The following is a 16564-nucleotide window of genomic DNA, read 5'->3' on the forward strand; positions in this document are numbered from 1 at the left end:
TCGCAACCAATATTTATTGGGTACAATAAAGTCCACACGACTTGGAACTACTTTGCAGAAGCAGGGGTTTTTGCAGGGTTCAGAATTCAGTAGGCTAGATTAATACGGCCCAAGATGTCTGCATTACAAGTAACCGGGGTACCTAGGAGAGTTCCCCCTCTGGCTTCTATGTGAGCCTGCGTCCTGCTCAGTAACGGTGTATAGGTAGCCAGTCATGGCGATGCAGCACAAGGACAAAAACACATGGAGTGCTTGAGCTTGTCACCTATGGGTGGCTTGAGCCAACAGTTCTCTCATTATGCCTCAGATACTGGGCACCTGTGAGAATTTGACTGGGATGACTAAACACTGTATGTGGGTGGAAGGCATACCACACCTGCTGCGAAGAATCTACATGCAATTCTGCATAGGTGGAACAATTACCCACTTTCCTGAACAGGGACCAAATAGTTCAAAATCCATGGCAGTCTCCTTGTGTGACCTGGGAACTTGACACAAGATGGACCTGCTTCATACAAACAGGACCTGAACAGAGGTTCCGCCTGTTCTGAACCCACGACTAGAACCTATGAACAGTTTAAAGGAGGTCCTGACTCCATCTATTTATGAGCACATGGTTAAAGACAACTGTACCTTATTGAGAACAAAGTCATGTGCACAGGCCCACTAAAAGAAGTTGACAACCTAACAGAGCTTCAAGTGTTACATTCTCCAATGGCACAAGATAAAATATTCCCACATAGGGACAGAGACGCGAAAGGAGGGGTGGCACACCTCTTTCCCTCAGGACTTGAGGCAAAGACAGAAAGTTTTCACTTGAAGAATTGGGTGGAGCAGTAAAGAAGAAGGTGGATCCCTAAAATATCCTGGCCAGCACAAAGTCTTCACCCCAGCTGTGCTGAAGGGAGCAGATGGACTTATACCAGAAAAAGCTTCTGCAGCAGAAAATGACAGAGTGCCAATAAGATTCAGAGGAACCTACTTAGCAATTCTGCAAAATTGGTATTGACAAACAATCTCGCGTGCACCTTCTTTGTCTGAATTACGTTAGGGTTCACCACAAATGCAGATTATCTTCTTTTTACAGACTTAGTCATTGTCATGGGCTTATAAACGTTCTCATCCAGCTTTAATATCAGTGATGCACATCCCTGGTAGAGCCCACAACATGCAGCCTGCCCTGGCAGAAGTGGCCAGCCAGAGCAGACAAAGAGCACACAGCCAAGGATGAAAGGTGCCTTGTCACAGGAAGGAACCTGCCCAATTGCAGATAGAAGCATGCCACACCGCTTAAAAGTGCTAACCTGGTAGAAGGTTCCAGCATGACAGAGCAAGTTGGAAAGACTCCAGGGAAAGGGACGCAACTTCCTTGAGTGGAGAGAGTATCCTGCCAGAGGGAAAAAGCCTCTCCAGCTGGCGAACGAGAACTCTAACCGAAGGATGCCAAGTCCCATAAAGGAATCCGCCCCATTGCAAGCAAGAGCCTGCCACACCAATGTGCCCAATCCGACTCGTCCAAGGTCCTAGCAGCCCAGAAGGAATGAAATTCCCCCAGGAGGATGAAGAGCTCTTCCACCCAAAGAAGCCTTATGGCCTGGGTAAGAGCACACCACCCTAAGGATAAAGAGTGCTAAGACCCATGACTGAAGCTACCATATCGCACTAGGAGCCGGTCACACCACTGCAAAGTGCCTGCTTGCACTCATGGAAGGTACCCACTCACATACCTGGAAGTGGCTAGCTTGCCAGAGAAGGAATGCTACCTGTCCCCCTCGAGTGGGAGAGTGCTAAATTACCTTAGGAAGATATGTCACACTAAACTCCACACCCCTAAGTAGACAGAGTGACCTGTCAGAGGAAGGGAGCCATACCACCCTAACATGAGCCCATCCCACCCAAAGGATCATCAAGGTCTGCTTACCTGCTCCTGAATGTTCCAACAGAGTCTACTCAGCAGACTTCACTAATCCAGCGTGACTGAGGGAATTCATAAGGGGCAATGGAGGGCGTCACCAAACAATGTCCTGTAAAACAGAAAGGACAGCATTCTCCAGGTCAGGTCCATATCTTTCTGAGAAAATGCAATACTTGCAGCAAGAATGAATACCAAATGCCTCGCATACAAGTAGAATTGTGCTCTTCATGAACTGATTCAGCAGCCCAGATCATAAACACCCCATCACACATGGCTTCACCACTCACCCTCTTGGTGGTGAACACAGGGCCGGACAAACAAGTGCGAGACTATCATTATCTGCACCAACAGCAGCAGTTCAGCTGTAGTTTGTGTCAAAGGAGAATTTTTCACCTAGTTCCAAACCCTTGACCCAAGCAGCCTCCCCTGGAGATGAATAATGCCCAGTAGGGGAGCCTATCTGGAGAGAGGAACCTTTTCCACTTGGAGAGCCAAAGGAGAGAACTTGCCTATAAGAACCAGCCATCTCAAAACACAAGACACCAACCAGGAGCAACCAACCAAATACAGTCTTTCCAAACAAGGCCTAATGAAAGCGGGTACAGTTTTCCTAGAAGTCAAGGCTCGGCCAACCAAATACAACCTCCCTGGGAAAAAAGGGTTCGTTAGACAAATGAAAACAATCTTCTCAGTGAAAAAGAGGATTGAGCATGAGTGAGAGAGATGAAGAAAAGCAAAATGAGGGCAGGGGTATAAAGTGAAGTTAGGAGACCGAGAGTGAGACAAAAGTGACAGAAACAAAATACAAAGCTCCAGTGATCCGTGCCATAGCTAACATTCTACAACAATTCCGTCTACTTTCAAGTTCCCGGTTTGTGATGAGGAAATTTAGGGTCTCTGGGTCCATACAGGCAATCACAATTTATGTTTGCATGCATTGTATGTACAAATGTTGTTTATCACATTGATGTATGCATATACGAGCAAAACAACTGAGTGTGACAAACAGCACAGTTGAGGTTTCTTTTCAGATTTAGAATAATTCCTCACTCATTCTAATGCAATCTCTTCCTGGAAGTCGGAATTATACATCATCAGCTGATAACATGAAGTGAGAGATTAATAAAGCTCTGGTTGGAGCCACGCCAAAGCCCACTCTACATTCTTTAAAGAATAGCTATAAGTATATGAAGTCCACTTATGTAAGTGGGCACCCTGCACCAGTCCAGACAACCATTATGGTGATTTAAGAGGTCTTAGACAACCTTAGAAAGCTCTCTCAGCGGTAGCTGTAGACAGCAGCCTAAGTTCAGAAGGAGTGTAAAGCAGCTTGTTTTACCAGGAAGCAATCTTATTGTATAGATTAAGTGAAAAAGAACCACACAAGATGTGTATTTATTATATAATACTCTCTAACACGTTTAGATATCTCCTACCCAGAGATGACCACAATGCACACAATACTTTGCATAAAAATACAGTAAATAGCACAGAATACACAGTGGGCCCCAGGGAGGGACCAAACCATATACTAAGAAAGTGGTATGAGAACCACAACTCGGGTCAAGACAATGTTGAGAGGACGTAGAAGTGCTGGGGACCCAAGGTGAGTGACTAGGAACCCCACGGAGTGTGTGTGCAAAGTGGGAACATGACCGCGTGCTCCGCACAAATCAACGTGTAAGTTGCGGTGGGAAATTAAAAGATTAAGGACCCTTCCCACTCGACCCAGAAGAAACCCGGTGGAAGACAGAAGGTTGGAAAGCCACCTCACCCGCGGGTACCCTAGTACCCATGTTCACTCACCAGGAAAGCCGGGTGCCTAAGTGTGAAGGGGTGTCGGAAACCGCAGTCGAACCCAATGGAGGACTTCAGGAAAGTGCTGCTGCTGAAAAAGGACAAAGTGTCCGGTGGAATCCGAAGGTGGATTCTGGTTGAGAGGTACCTGCAAGCACACTGGACAGAGTCTATGTCACTCAGGGATGAGTGGAAGACAAATGCCCAACGATGTTGGGTGCTGCAGGAGAGTTGACCGTGACTCTGTATCTGTGAGGACCAGGCGACGCTGAGGAAGCCCAAGAGCTGTGCACGGGCTGTCCCGCATTGAATGGCGAGTGCTGAGGGGTCGGTGTCCAGCAGGAGCACCAACAAGCCTTGGCAAAGGCAAACAACGCAGAAGTCGAAGAAGGTGAATGTCTGGACCAGCAAGGTCCAGGGGACTCAGCACAAGCAGGGGAGTCAGGGAAGGCTCCGAGCAATAAGGAAAGCCCAAAAGAAGCAAAGATGACCCTCAACAGGACCCACAGGCCGTAGGCCTTGAAATCGCAAGAGGGCCTCGAGCAACTCACCAAAAGATGCAGGCTAGGATGCTTCAGGTTGGGGCTACTTGGAGCCCGAAGACCTTGGTGGAAGGAAGCCAACAAGCCTTTGCAACAGCAAGCTGACGTGGTGCACAGGGGTTCGGTTCCTGCGGCTCCCACGAGGGATACTGGCCTCAAACTTGGTGAGAGAGCCGGCCTCGAGAGCTGTGGTGAACCACCTCCTGTGTTGCAAAACCTTTCGGAGTCCACAGGAGCTCAGGATCAGCAGACCGGTCAGCTTGGTTGCGGTGCCTGCAGATGCAGGGAAGTGACTCCTTCACTTCAAGGGAGATTCCTTCAAGTGTCTTGGATTCCCACAGGCCTTGGAAGGTTCCTGTATGGTGCACAGACAATGCAGCAGACTGAAAGGGGGATGAAGTCGAGCCAAACAAAGTCCAACGAAGTCTAGAGTACCCAGCCAGTAGAAGAAGAAGTGGTGTCTGAATTGAATCTTGCCCCATGACGAATCTAGGGACCCACCCACAGGCAAGCCCTTAATTACCCTTAAGAAGGGGTTGGGATGATTCAGGGGACCCTCCCAGTGGAGGGTCTGGACAGGGGGGAGGTTACTCCCATGTCTTTTGCCCAGTTTAGCGCCAGAGCAGGAGCCTAAAGGCTCCGAGAGCTGGTTTGAACTGAACTATGCATGGGGACACCAAATGTGCCTCTCATGCAGACTGAGTGGCGCTGGCAAGCGCACCCACCCGGCCCCAATACACTAAATCCTGTCTTGGAGGTGGTCACACCTCCCTGTGACAGGATGCCTATTGTTCTGCCTTCCCATGCTCGAGCTTGACTAAGCAGCAGGAGGGCAGAATCGTGTCTCTGGGCGGCAGCAACCATTTTGTGCTGCCAGAGTCTAGAAGACTGGTACCGTGAGCACTGAGAGCCTAACGGAGAGCTCTTCCAGTGCTTGGAATCATACCTCCCACACCGTTTACAGTGTGGGGGTATAATTCCAACATTTTTTAAACCAAACAGGATAGGATTCGTTGCAGCCAAATTCAAGATGGTTATCGCGTAATTACGCAGTGCCCCTCTATATAGTATATTGCTGCTTTACTTACAACCTGGGAGAATGGACTCTGTAGGCTGTAGAGGTGTCCTGCTCATGCAGGGGGACCCTTACACTTAGAAACAACAACCCTGCCTTCAGGATTGAAATGCCTGCTCTAGGGGTGACTTATAGGTTTTAAGTGCAGTGACCCTAGATACAGGAAACCTATATCTTTTGTAAGTGGTGCAAGCACCAGCTTACACATGCTGCAATGGCAGGCCTGTAGTTACAGTTTGAATGGTCTCCCATGGGTTGCATAATACCCGCTTTAGCCAATGGGGGACCTCTGGAGTACCTATGCCCTGGGCACCTTAGTACCTTATACTAGGGACTGATAAGGGTACTCCAGTATCCAATCTGGGATGTACCAAAGTACTGAACATAACAATTTGAGGGAGAAAGCAGATAGACTCGGGTCCTGATTGGCAGGATCCCAGTCAGACTAGTCAAAAACAGCTTAGCACGAGGCAAAAAGTGGGGGTAACCATGCAGAAGGACCTTACCTTCCTACTGGTAGCATTAAGGTTTTGTAGGGTGCAGGGAAGGGTATAGTTATGGGGTAGTAAGAGGTTTTTAGGGTTCAGGGAAGGGTAGTGTAAACCAGTAGCAAGTCGTTTTTAAGGTTCAGCAAGGTGTAGCGTGATGAGGTAGTAAGGATTATTTAGGGTTCGAGGAGGAGTAGCATTGCTGGACAGTACAGATTTTTAGGATTCAGGAATGGTCAGCGTAAGGTGGTAGGAAGGAGGTTTTGGAGTCATGGAAAGGTTCATGGATGGTTACCATTAAGGGGTAGAAAGGAACTTTATAGTTCAGGGTAGTAGGTTTTTCTGGCTCAGGGAAGGGTAGCGCTAAGGGATAGTATCGGGTTTTTAAGGTTTAGGGATGTATTAAGAATGGTAAGGGGTTCTAGGAATCATGGATCAGTAGCGTGAAGGGGTAGGAAGAAATGTTTAGGGTTCAGGTAAGGGTAGCATTAGGTGTAGGAAGAGGCTTTAGGGTTAAGAGAAGGGCAGCGCTAAAGGGTAATAAGGGTTTTCAGGGTTAGGTAGCATTAAGAGATATTAAGGGGTTTGTAGGGTTTAGAGATGGAAGGGTTATATGGCTTGCAGGATTCAGTGAAGGGTAGTTGCAAAGGGCGGTAAGGGTTTTTTAGGATTCATTGAGGGGTAGTATTAAGGGGTAGTAATTGGTTTTTAGAGTTTAGGGAAGGGTAGTATTAAGGGGTTGTTGGGTTCAGAGAAGGGTAGCATTAAGGAGTAGTAAGGATTTGTTTAGGGTTCAGGAATGGGCAATGCTAAGGGTTATCTAGTTCAGGGAATGGTAGAGTTGAGGCGTAAGGAGTTTTTAAGGTTCACGGAAGGGTGCCATTGAGGGGATTTAACAGGTTCAGTAACGGGTAGCTTTTAAGGGCAGTAACAGGTTTTTAGGGTTCAGGGAAAGGTAGCATTAAGGGGAAGCAAGACGTCTGCAGAGTTCAGAGAATGGTAGTTTTAAGAAGCAGTAAGGGTTTTTTAGGATTCATGTAATGGTAATTTTAAGCTGCAGTATAGTAAATTTGTAAATTAATTTAATATATACAAATACTAAATTTGAAATAAAATAAATATAACATTACGAATGTATTTTTCAAAAGATAAATCATAAATTAAAATGAATCATTAAATTAGGTTTTGGGAGTCGAGGTGCTTAAAAGTCTCCAGGCCATGAATCTTAAATCTAGGAATTAGAATGAAAAAACACCATTGTGTCATAGAGTGCATGATAAAATATCTCTGAGGTTGATGAGAGAAAAGGAAGTGGGAGGCAGCTGGGACTGCAATACAGCAACACGTTCCTCCTTGTGATCCTTCTCTCAGCTGTGCTGCTACAAGAGAAGACCAAATACCATAAGTGTCTAGGCTTGCAGTGTCATATGTTTGACCTAAATGTCAAGCTCTGTTGTTACACAACAGCTAGACTTGATAAAGAGCTCTGACAACTTGATAAACCAATAATTATAGCTCTTGGATGGTAAGCACTTTTTCTGTGGAAGCACACAACTTGTGCCGAATCCAAACATGTACTCCTGCCCAGCAACAGCTGTGCAGAGGCAAAGTCCCTCTGTGTAATAATCCTGAAAGCTCTTTACAGGTTATTAATATAGGATCTAGTGTGATCTGCGCGGTCAAATCACACCTAATAAACCAATATTACCAAGCATTACCTAAATGCCCTGGCACCTCAACCAAAGAAAACAGTGGGGGAAAGAGTGGCTAGTATGGAGAAGGAAGGGTAGATTGGTGTAAAGAGAGGGAGATCATTTAGAGGGTGGAATAAAGGTCCAAAAAAGACGAGGAGAAAGAAGGGTGGTGGTGTAGTTTGAAAATCCATATGCAGACAAGTTGGAGGTTCCAAGTAGTTCCTTTATTAAGTTTCAGTTATAGATGTAGTAGGATGGTAAATAAGATGGAAGTAAGATAGTAGTGTAGCCCCACCAGGAGCAGTCTCCCTCTGCTCAGCCTCTCATCCTCAACTGACACTCTCACCAAGCCCTCACACCAACATTCCATGACATCATACAGCATTCTTCCAGTCAATCAGGCTGAACAGATGGGAGAATATTGATGCAAAGAAAGAAGAGAGGAATTCATCTTACAACAGGTGGCTACAGAAAAGGGAGAGAGAGAACAAAAATAGTTGGGAGTTGAGAAAAAGAGGTAGGCGAACAGAGCTATGGGTGAAGGGATTGTAAGACAATCAAGAGGTGAACAGAGTGGAATAAACGGACGAGAAAGGAAAAAGAGGCGCAGAGGGGAAAAGATGGATGGGGAGAGGAATATAAATGGGAGGGGGGGTTGGGCTGCAGGCATTCTGGGAGACACTAACAGACACTAGACTCCGGTCTGCTACATGCTGTGACTGAGGGTCAGATCAGTAAATGACATCGCTGAGAAACAAAGCAGACTATTTCGGATTCCGTGAGCTCCTAAAAACATGGAGGTGCCGAGAGTGACTGAGCGGTGCATCGGTTGTGTCTGTGTGAAAATCAGGAGTTGGGGTTATAAAACAACTGGAAGCAGGTGGGGCAATCAGAAAAGACACTGACGGATTGAGTTGAGGCGTACCCGTTCAAATGTTCTGAAGAGATAATGGAGCATTGTTAAACAACACATGCAGGGGACCGGCAAAATAAGCGCCGGCGAGTCTCATCACCCCCGCTGTCTTGGTGTGAGAGACAGAGCAGGAGTATCCAATGCCAAGGGAATAACAGGGCCTCAAGCGCGTGGTGCCAGATGAAGGGTGCGTGAGAGCATGGTGGAACAGGGGGGCATACAGAGGACCGTGTGCTTGGAGTACAAACACAGGTCAGGGGCTAAGCGAGAGGGGGGGGTCAGGAAGTAGGAGCGAGTGAAGCGGACAGACTGAGAAATGAAGACTGACTTTAAAAAAAGAGACAAAGGATCAGCCAAATGAGAGCAGTCCCGGCTCCAGGAACTTTCATTTGGGTGGGCCAAGGGTGCATTTGGGTGTTTTTTCCATGTAATGTTCCTTAGATGGAAAGAGGAGGTTTCTGAGGTGGGAGTATCAGTCAAGTGACACTTCTCGGGCTCCCTCTGTGCGAGCCTTCAGGAAGAATCCCTCTTCATTACTACCTCCACCTGACCCCGTACTCTGCAACGCATTCCCTTACAGGCTTGATTATCCACTACTCCACTCCATTGCACCTTATCTCACAGCTGACCGTGGGCCTCAGCCCCATATCAGGCACCATCGGGCTCCACTTTCATTTTTCCGGATAAAAACATTATTAAAATCACCTTCAAACTTAAAACATTGAATATAGCAGTAAATATAATTAGCACACACTTTAAAATGTTCCACAGTAGTCCTTATGACCCGACTGCTAATTAAATGAACAAAAACAGAAAGGCCATGACAGGGCCGGCTTCAGCGCTGATGCGAAAGTCTTTTTTGGCACCTCACCAATAATCTCTTTCTCCGTAAATACCTTTACTACCACCTTCCAACAGTGCCCCTCATCCCTCCATGGCCCCCCTATTGACCTCCTCCTCAGATTCCCTCCTGCCACACGCCACAAGTGCCCCTCATCTCCTCATAGCCCCTCCCCCTCATGACCTCCTCCTCAGAATTCCCTCGCTGCCACCCTCCACCAGTGCCCCTCATCTCTCTGTAGCCCCTCCCCCTCATGACCGCCTCCTCAGACTCCCTCACTACCACTCTCCACCAGTGCCCCTCCTCTCTCCCTAGCTCCCCCCTCCACCCCATGACCTCTTCCTCGGATTCCCTCACTGCCACCCTCCAACAGTGCCCCTCATCGCTCCATAGCCCCTCCCACTACCTCCTCCTCGGATTCCCTCACTGCCACCCTCCAACAGTGCCCCTCATCTTTACGTAGCCCCTCTCTCATATGCATTTCATTTGTTGTATAGCGCTTCTCATATCAGTGTAGTGTGTGTCAGTACTTTACACCACGCACACATTATACAGAGACAATGAATGATACAAGTATGTAAATCAGTCTACAGGGAATGTCACATAAGCCAATGAGCATTACAAGGTGTAGGAATTACATATCATCCATGCTGGTGGCCCGGCTATTTTAAGAGGGTTTGGTCTGGAGAAGCACAAACTCAGGATTTAAAGAGCATTCCATGGGGGTCAGCTTTACTAATAAAAATATATATCTGCCCAAACATACTCCTTTTAGCAACACTAGAATGATCAAAGACTGAGGAAGTTCTAACTATATCACAAAAAAAGAAAGAGAAGTTCTAACTATACCATTAGTCAAACTTTGTGTCTCTGCCTGATCTCATATACAGCTGCAGGGGTCAGGAAAGGTGAATAGGAATAAACAAACTTATTTTCTCCTGCACTGCATAGGAAAGGAAACATCCACGCAGCAGAACAGTAGGCAAAGGTTACCGTTGTCAAAGAAAAGATTTTGCCTTTCGCCATGTGGAGAAGAAGGGGTGAAAAAATAAACAAAGCCTCGTTAACATGTAAATGGTCTTATAAAGACCTGTGAAGTACTCTGGTGCGGCCGCGATAATCTCTAAAACTGTCTGTGTGCGCGCCCGGGAAGCTGTCTCGGCCCGGGCTGACAAACGTGACGGGGTGGCGGGGGGGGATGTTTGACGCACTTTGAGCCCAATGGCGAGGGCCAAGGCTCCTGTTCGGGTGGGCCAGGCTCATGTTAGGGTGGGCCTGGCCCACCCGCTAGAACCGGGTCTGATTGAGAGGTAGGACGGGTGCTAGGAGAGAGAGAGTGAGGGAGGGAAAGAGGGAGAGTGAGAAAGAGAGAGCTAGCCCAGAGAACCTGGTGCTACGAGACGAAGATGAGCAGAAGGGCGCAGAGGGGCTCTGCGCACCAGGTGCCAAGAGGTGACTAAAGAGAGGGGGAAGAGGTGCCGATGACAAAGGGCTGTACGGACAGGTCTATTGATGCTCAGGCACCAGGTGCAAAGAGGTGATGGCGGGACCGGTGGGTGCACCTGTGTTAAGGAAGTAACAGAGATATGGGCTGAGAAGTGAGGACGGTGACGCGGGCAGCCAATGTAAGAAATATGGGCTAAGAGCAACCGGTCCCAGGGGATGACGGGGGGATCCGAGCACCCAATGCATTTAAGAGATTTGGGGAGGGTAAGAAAGGTGCAGACCACCCGCGGTCAGGTGGTGACTGAGATGAACAGGCCACAGTACCATGGGTGGGTCTGAGCCCAAGGGTCATAATTCCCAATGAGAGTTGACGCTAGAGAGGAAATAAAACGCCCGGGATGTGACGGGTGAGGGAGAGCGTGAGAGATACAAAGAGCGAGGCTCACAGCACTAGACAGCACCACTGCCCCAGATGTGATGGCTGTGGGCGGAGACGAGGGCTCGCGCATACACAATTCCAGAGAGGGGAACGGTCGAGCGAGAGAGGGGCTGTGAGAGCAACAACGCACCCACCCTCCTGCTCCATTTGTGTTAACCACACCGGGGCAGGGCTGCGCCGCATAGCGTGGCTGCCAGGCAGCAACGACCTGCGGCGGATCCTGCCCCTTTGGGAAGGAGGGAGGCAGGAGGGCGTCCGTCCGGGGATAGCTACTTGTGCCAACGCTTTTAATTCTCAGCATCCCGGCAATGTGTCAACGTGATGCGACACCCAGCCAAGAATCCGACACAGTGCCAGTCCCAGCTGCCATCGGGGCGGGACATGCGGACCGGCAGCAGGGTCAGGGCGGGGTCACGCCGTCACTCTCCGGTTAAACAGACAAGCGCGCCCAACATATGGGCTCTGCCCAACATCGCCAAGTGCTGCAGATCTGATACCGGCTTGAACACTGTGGCGCAAATGAAACGTTACCCGGCTCATCTGTACCCGACCTGCGACCGCTCAGGGAGACAATTACCACCCTGTAATACCCAACCACCCTGCGATGCCCAGGAGACCTGTCCCAACCCGACAGAACCCCTCCTGGGAAGCAGAGGGAGACTTGTCGTACCTTATCAAAACCAGGTCTGCGGTCACCCTGGGCAGCACAGTGAGACCTGCCCCAACCCAGCACAACTGGTCTGCAGGCACCCAGCAATGGATAGAGATACCTGTCCCATCCTACGCGAACCAGGCCTCCTGCCACACAGGAATGCATAGGGAGACCTGTCCCATCCTATCAGAACTAGACTTGCAGCACCCAGGAATCCACAAGGGGACATTCACACCCCCTAGATCTAGGCTTGCAGCCAAAAGGTAGATTTAACCTGCTCTTTAAGGACCAGGCATGGGGCCACCCAGGACTGCAGATCACACCACGCTTATCAGAACCAGATATGCAGGGATCTGCCGGGTTTGTAAGAACTACTGAAGATAATCAGAGCTGGGTATAAATCAACCATTCCAGGAAAAAGGAGGGTGTACGGTGCACAAGCACTGTGTGCGCTTTTACTACATGGGCTTCCTGACAGCTGCTGGTGACTTGGAACCCAGCCCAGGCCTGAAATGTTAATGGATGGAGACCATCTTCGCCTCGCATCCCATCGGACACCTGACCTTCAGCCTCAGGCAGCTGGACGGCGTGCTAATCCCAGGTCCGCGAGAGATGAGCAGGACTGGAGCATGAACAGTCTATTTATAAGTGTGCGGTAATACAGTCCAGGAAACTTAGTCAGGAAGGCATCACCACAGCCAAGATTTAGGCAAGCAGAGATCACTCCGCCCACCCAGCATCATGGACAGGATCCCCCTCCCATCTTGAAATTCACGGTCTGCAGGACCACCTCCCAGCCTCATGGCCAGAAGAGCCCGTTTCTTTACACTCTTGATTAGAAGGATTCACCTATCCAACCTCCAAATTCATGGCCAATAAAGCCCATCCTTTAGACCACTATAATTAGCAGGATCCCCCCTCCAATTTCCAGAATCATGGTCAACAGGGCCAACTCCCAGCACTTGGGCATTAGTACCCTACCCCTAGGTCCAGGCAAACATGTTCTGAATGAGCAGGACCAGGAGAAGCCCACAACTCTCCCATAGCTCTGGTCAGCAAAGCCCGCTACCCTAGATACTGGCGGCTAGGAAACCACCCTAGGACTATAGTACAAAAAGCTCTGGCCACCAGATCCCTGGGATCCTGGCCAGGAACATAACTGCAATGCTGCATCAAAGAGAAACAGATAATTCTGCATCCTGAGCTTGAAAAACTGTTTGGGATTATATTCCGCCAAAGGGTGCTAAGTGTAAAACTACTGTGAGCATACATGGAGGTGCACAGTCTGGTGAAAACAGGGTGAAAAGTACATGTCATTACATACTAGCGCAAGATAACAAAGGGAAACAAAGGAGAAAACTGTAATCAGGGCCACAGGAATTATGCGGCGGGGAGGGCCAAATTATGCAGCAAGGTTGAGTAAAATATGCGGCAAGAAAGGGAAAATTAAGTGGCATGATGTGGCACATTTTATGACTAGTGTTGTCATTTTTATGCTTGTTAACATTGTGTGGGCATTGGTTGCACCTCGTTAGTACCTGTTTAACACTCAAATACAGCAATAAGCAACAGAAAGGCGACCAGACAACCTTTGCAAAGGCCCTTCCACTGCACAGCGACACATGTTGCTGCAGTTTTTGTAACTTTTGAACCGTTTGAGCAGGAAACAATTTTTTGCAGCAGATTATGTGACAAATCTACAATTGTGTGAAAAATGCCACAGCATCGCATAATTCCAGTGGCCGTAACTATAATGTTGCATTGTACTTATGATCACTGTTTGGCCCAAAAACCCACGGGCTTCTTGTCTTTTATTTGCTGGCTTTGCTGGCATTGGGGTCTGAAATCATACATTCTATGTTACATTTGTATGTTGTCAGTGAAAGGGTTCAACGCTAATCAATTAATCAATCGGGGGGGGGGGGGGGTTTTTAAAACGTGCTACTCACCCGTGAGGGTCTCAAGGCGCTGGGGGAAGGGGGTTGGGAGTGCAGCTCCGGTTCAGCCAAAGAGCCAGGTCTTGAGGCTCTTCCTGAAAGTGTGCAGAGTAGGGGAGCGTCTTATGTTGACTGGGAGCTCATTCTCGGCTTTAACCACGATGTAAGAGAAGGCTCTTCCACCCGCTCTGGTTCTGCAGTTGCACAGGGTTTCTGCTAGGGCAAGGTCGGCGGAGCAGAGGTTCCTTTTGGGTACGTGGAAGGAAACTCTTTCGTTGAGGTATTTGGGTCTGGTGTTGTGGAGGGATTTGTAGGCGTGGGTGAGTAGCTTGAAGGCTACTCTCTTCTCGACGGGGACCCAGTGGATGTCTCGCAGGTATTGGGTGACATGCTCATATCGTGGGATGCCGAGGACCAGTCTGGCCGCGGTGTTTTGGATGGTCTGGAGTTGGTGTAGCAGGGATTTATTAATTACAGCGTAGAGGGAGTTTCTGTAGTCCAGCCTGCTTGTTATGAGTGCGTAGGTGACGGTCTTTCTGGCTTTGGGTGGTGGGGATCAACTTCAAGGTCTTACGGAGGGTGTTGAAGCAAGTGTAGGTGACGGCGTTGATCTGTCAGGTCATGGTGAGGGAGGAGTCGAGTATGATGCTGAGGTTCCGGGCGTGGTCCGTGGGGTCCAAGGACGAGGACTTCTGAGTTGAGTTTCAGACAGCTGCTGCTCATCCAAGTTGCGACGTCCTTCATTCCTTGGGGAGGTAGGAGTTTATTCAGGGCAACAGCAATGCTCTGGAATCAATTGCCATTTACTCTAAAAACTGCTCCATCTTTGCTTCGTTTCTGAAAGGGCCTAAAAACCTGGCTATTTACACAAGTCGTATAAAATCTTTTTAGTCCCGTCTCTAGCAGCAGCTTTCCCTCTGCCACACTTGTTTCAGTTTTTGACAGCGCCAAGACGCCCTCGGGCATTAGTTGCGCTCTACAAATTTTATTTACATTACATACATTACATTACATTACATAAGTTCTTTGAAGTGGAGTCTGGTGGTTTCGGGGTCCTTCGTGAGGGAGAGGATGAGCTGGGACGTCGACAGCGTAGGATACAATGCTGAGTCCAGGCTTTTGGATGATGGAGGCGAGGGGGGCCATGTATATGTTAAAGAGCGTGGGGCTGAGCGATGATCCTTGGGGTACTCCGCAGCTGATCTCTGTGGGTTCGGAGAGGAAAGGTGGGAGTCTGATCCTTTGGGTTCTGCCTGTGAGGAAGGATGCGGAGCCAGTCGAGGGTGGTTCCCTGTATTCCGGAGTCGTGGAGTCTGGCTGCGAGAATGCGGTGGGAGACAGTGTCAAAGGCTGCGTAGAGGTCAAGTAGGATGAGGGCTGCGGTGTGGTCTTGGTCGAGGAGCGAATCTGAATTGGGAGGAGTCGAGGATGGCACTTTCTTCAATAAAGTTTGTCAGCTGGGCGTTAACGATCTTCTCAAAGACTTTGGCTGCAAAGGGATGGAGAGCGATGGGTAGGTAGTTCTTCAGGTCAGTCGGGTCTGCAGCGGGTTTCTTGAGGAGGGGCTTGACTTCTCCGCGTTTCCAGTTGTCGGGGAAAGTGCCGGACTCGAAGGAGGCGTTTATGGTGCGTCGTAGATCGGGCACTATGGCGGCGGCTCTGTGGAAGATGTGTGGCGGGAAGGGGTCTGTGGGGCTCCGAAGGGAGTGCTCTTCATGGTCGTGATGGTATCTTCGGTGGTGACCGGAGTGCAGGTGGAGATTGTGGGCCGGCTGTCGTCGCTGGAGGGAAGCGTGGTTTCTGGAGTCTGCTCGGTGACATTGTCGTCGATGGCCTTGATTTTCAGGTGGAAGTAGGAGCCGAGCTTATAGTAGAGGTCCTGGGAGGGAGTGACGTGTGGGTGCTTGAGCAGTTACCACAGATTATTCTAGATCACAAATAAACTAATCCTGTTCACTACACTCAACATTCATGTCCAGAACCACAAGCACGTTATGATAAGAGGCAAGAAAACCTGTGAGATAGAATGATGAGTAAAGGAATCTAGGGTTCTACGGTTATAAGAGAGAAAATGCATATAGATACAATAAGCCCATGAGGATAGGACAGGCAAAAAACAGTTGGCAAAGGCCACTGGTGTGCAGCCAACAGAACAGAGAGTAAGACACAGACATGTATGAGAGGGACAAACCTCTCAGACAAACCTAGGAGCTGCCACACTAAACAGTACTAGGGACATACACTTAAAGACTTGGACGACTGGACTGGATATAAATGCATGAGGGGAAAAATGTCTCACACCCCCCGAGGATATGGCAGACTAAACGGTGCCAGGGATGTACAATGAAAGACGTCGATAACCTTGGCTCTGTCAGCGCTGGTGTATGCTTTTGTAAACATCACCAGACCTTTTAATGAGAGTAACACCCGAGTTAACTCCTGAGCTACAACACCAATTTACACAAAGACAAAACAAGGCACAATATTTACAGAAGTAAGGATATGTGAGTTGCGGAATCAGAAGCACCCTGAAGAAGGATGAGGCAGACCACCAAGAACTTTAAATGTTGGATATAGCAGCGGGCCATAACGAGCAATAAGCGGCCAGGAAGGGAAGGCAGTCAAGTGAGTGATATTACTACCCACAGCCATGACAGACGAAGAAGAAAACAACATGGAAAATACGCAGAGAGAGAAAAAACTCCAAGGAACAGAATGAAAAAAACCAGGAATAGTTGCAACTACAAACAGACAATTTCCAACTGGCACCGGAAAAGGATAGAATAAAGAGGGCTTAGCGGGCACACAAATTCAAGTTTTTAGCA

General features: G+C 48.7%; 1 protein-coding gene across 1 annotated transcript in view; it reads right to left on the reverse strand.

Annotated features, from left to right (window-relative positions):
- Positions 1 to 16564, reverse strand: part of CTNNBIP1 (catenin beta interacting protein 1) — a 136140-nt gene that overhangs the window by 64433 nt on the left and 55143 nt on the right. Inside the window, exon 2 of the mRNA XM_085609791.1 lies at positions 1922 to 2024. The gene's annotated coding sequence lies outside the window, so the exon portion shown is untranslated. The remainder of the gene's footprint in view (positions 1 to 1921; positions 2025 to 16564) is intronic.

Source organism: Triturus cristatus, chromosome 1_2, assembly GCF_964204655.1.
Source record: "Triturus cristatus chromosome 1_2, aTriCri1.1, whole genome shotgun sequence".
In the NCBI taxonomy this organism is placed as follows: Eukaryota; Metazoa; Chordata; class Amphibia; order Caudata; family Salamandridae; genus Triturus; species Triturus cristatus.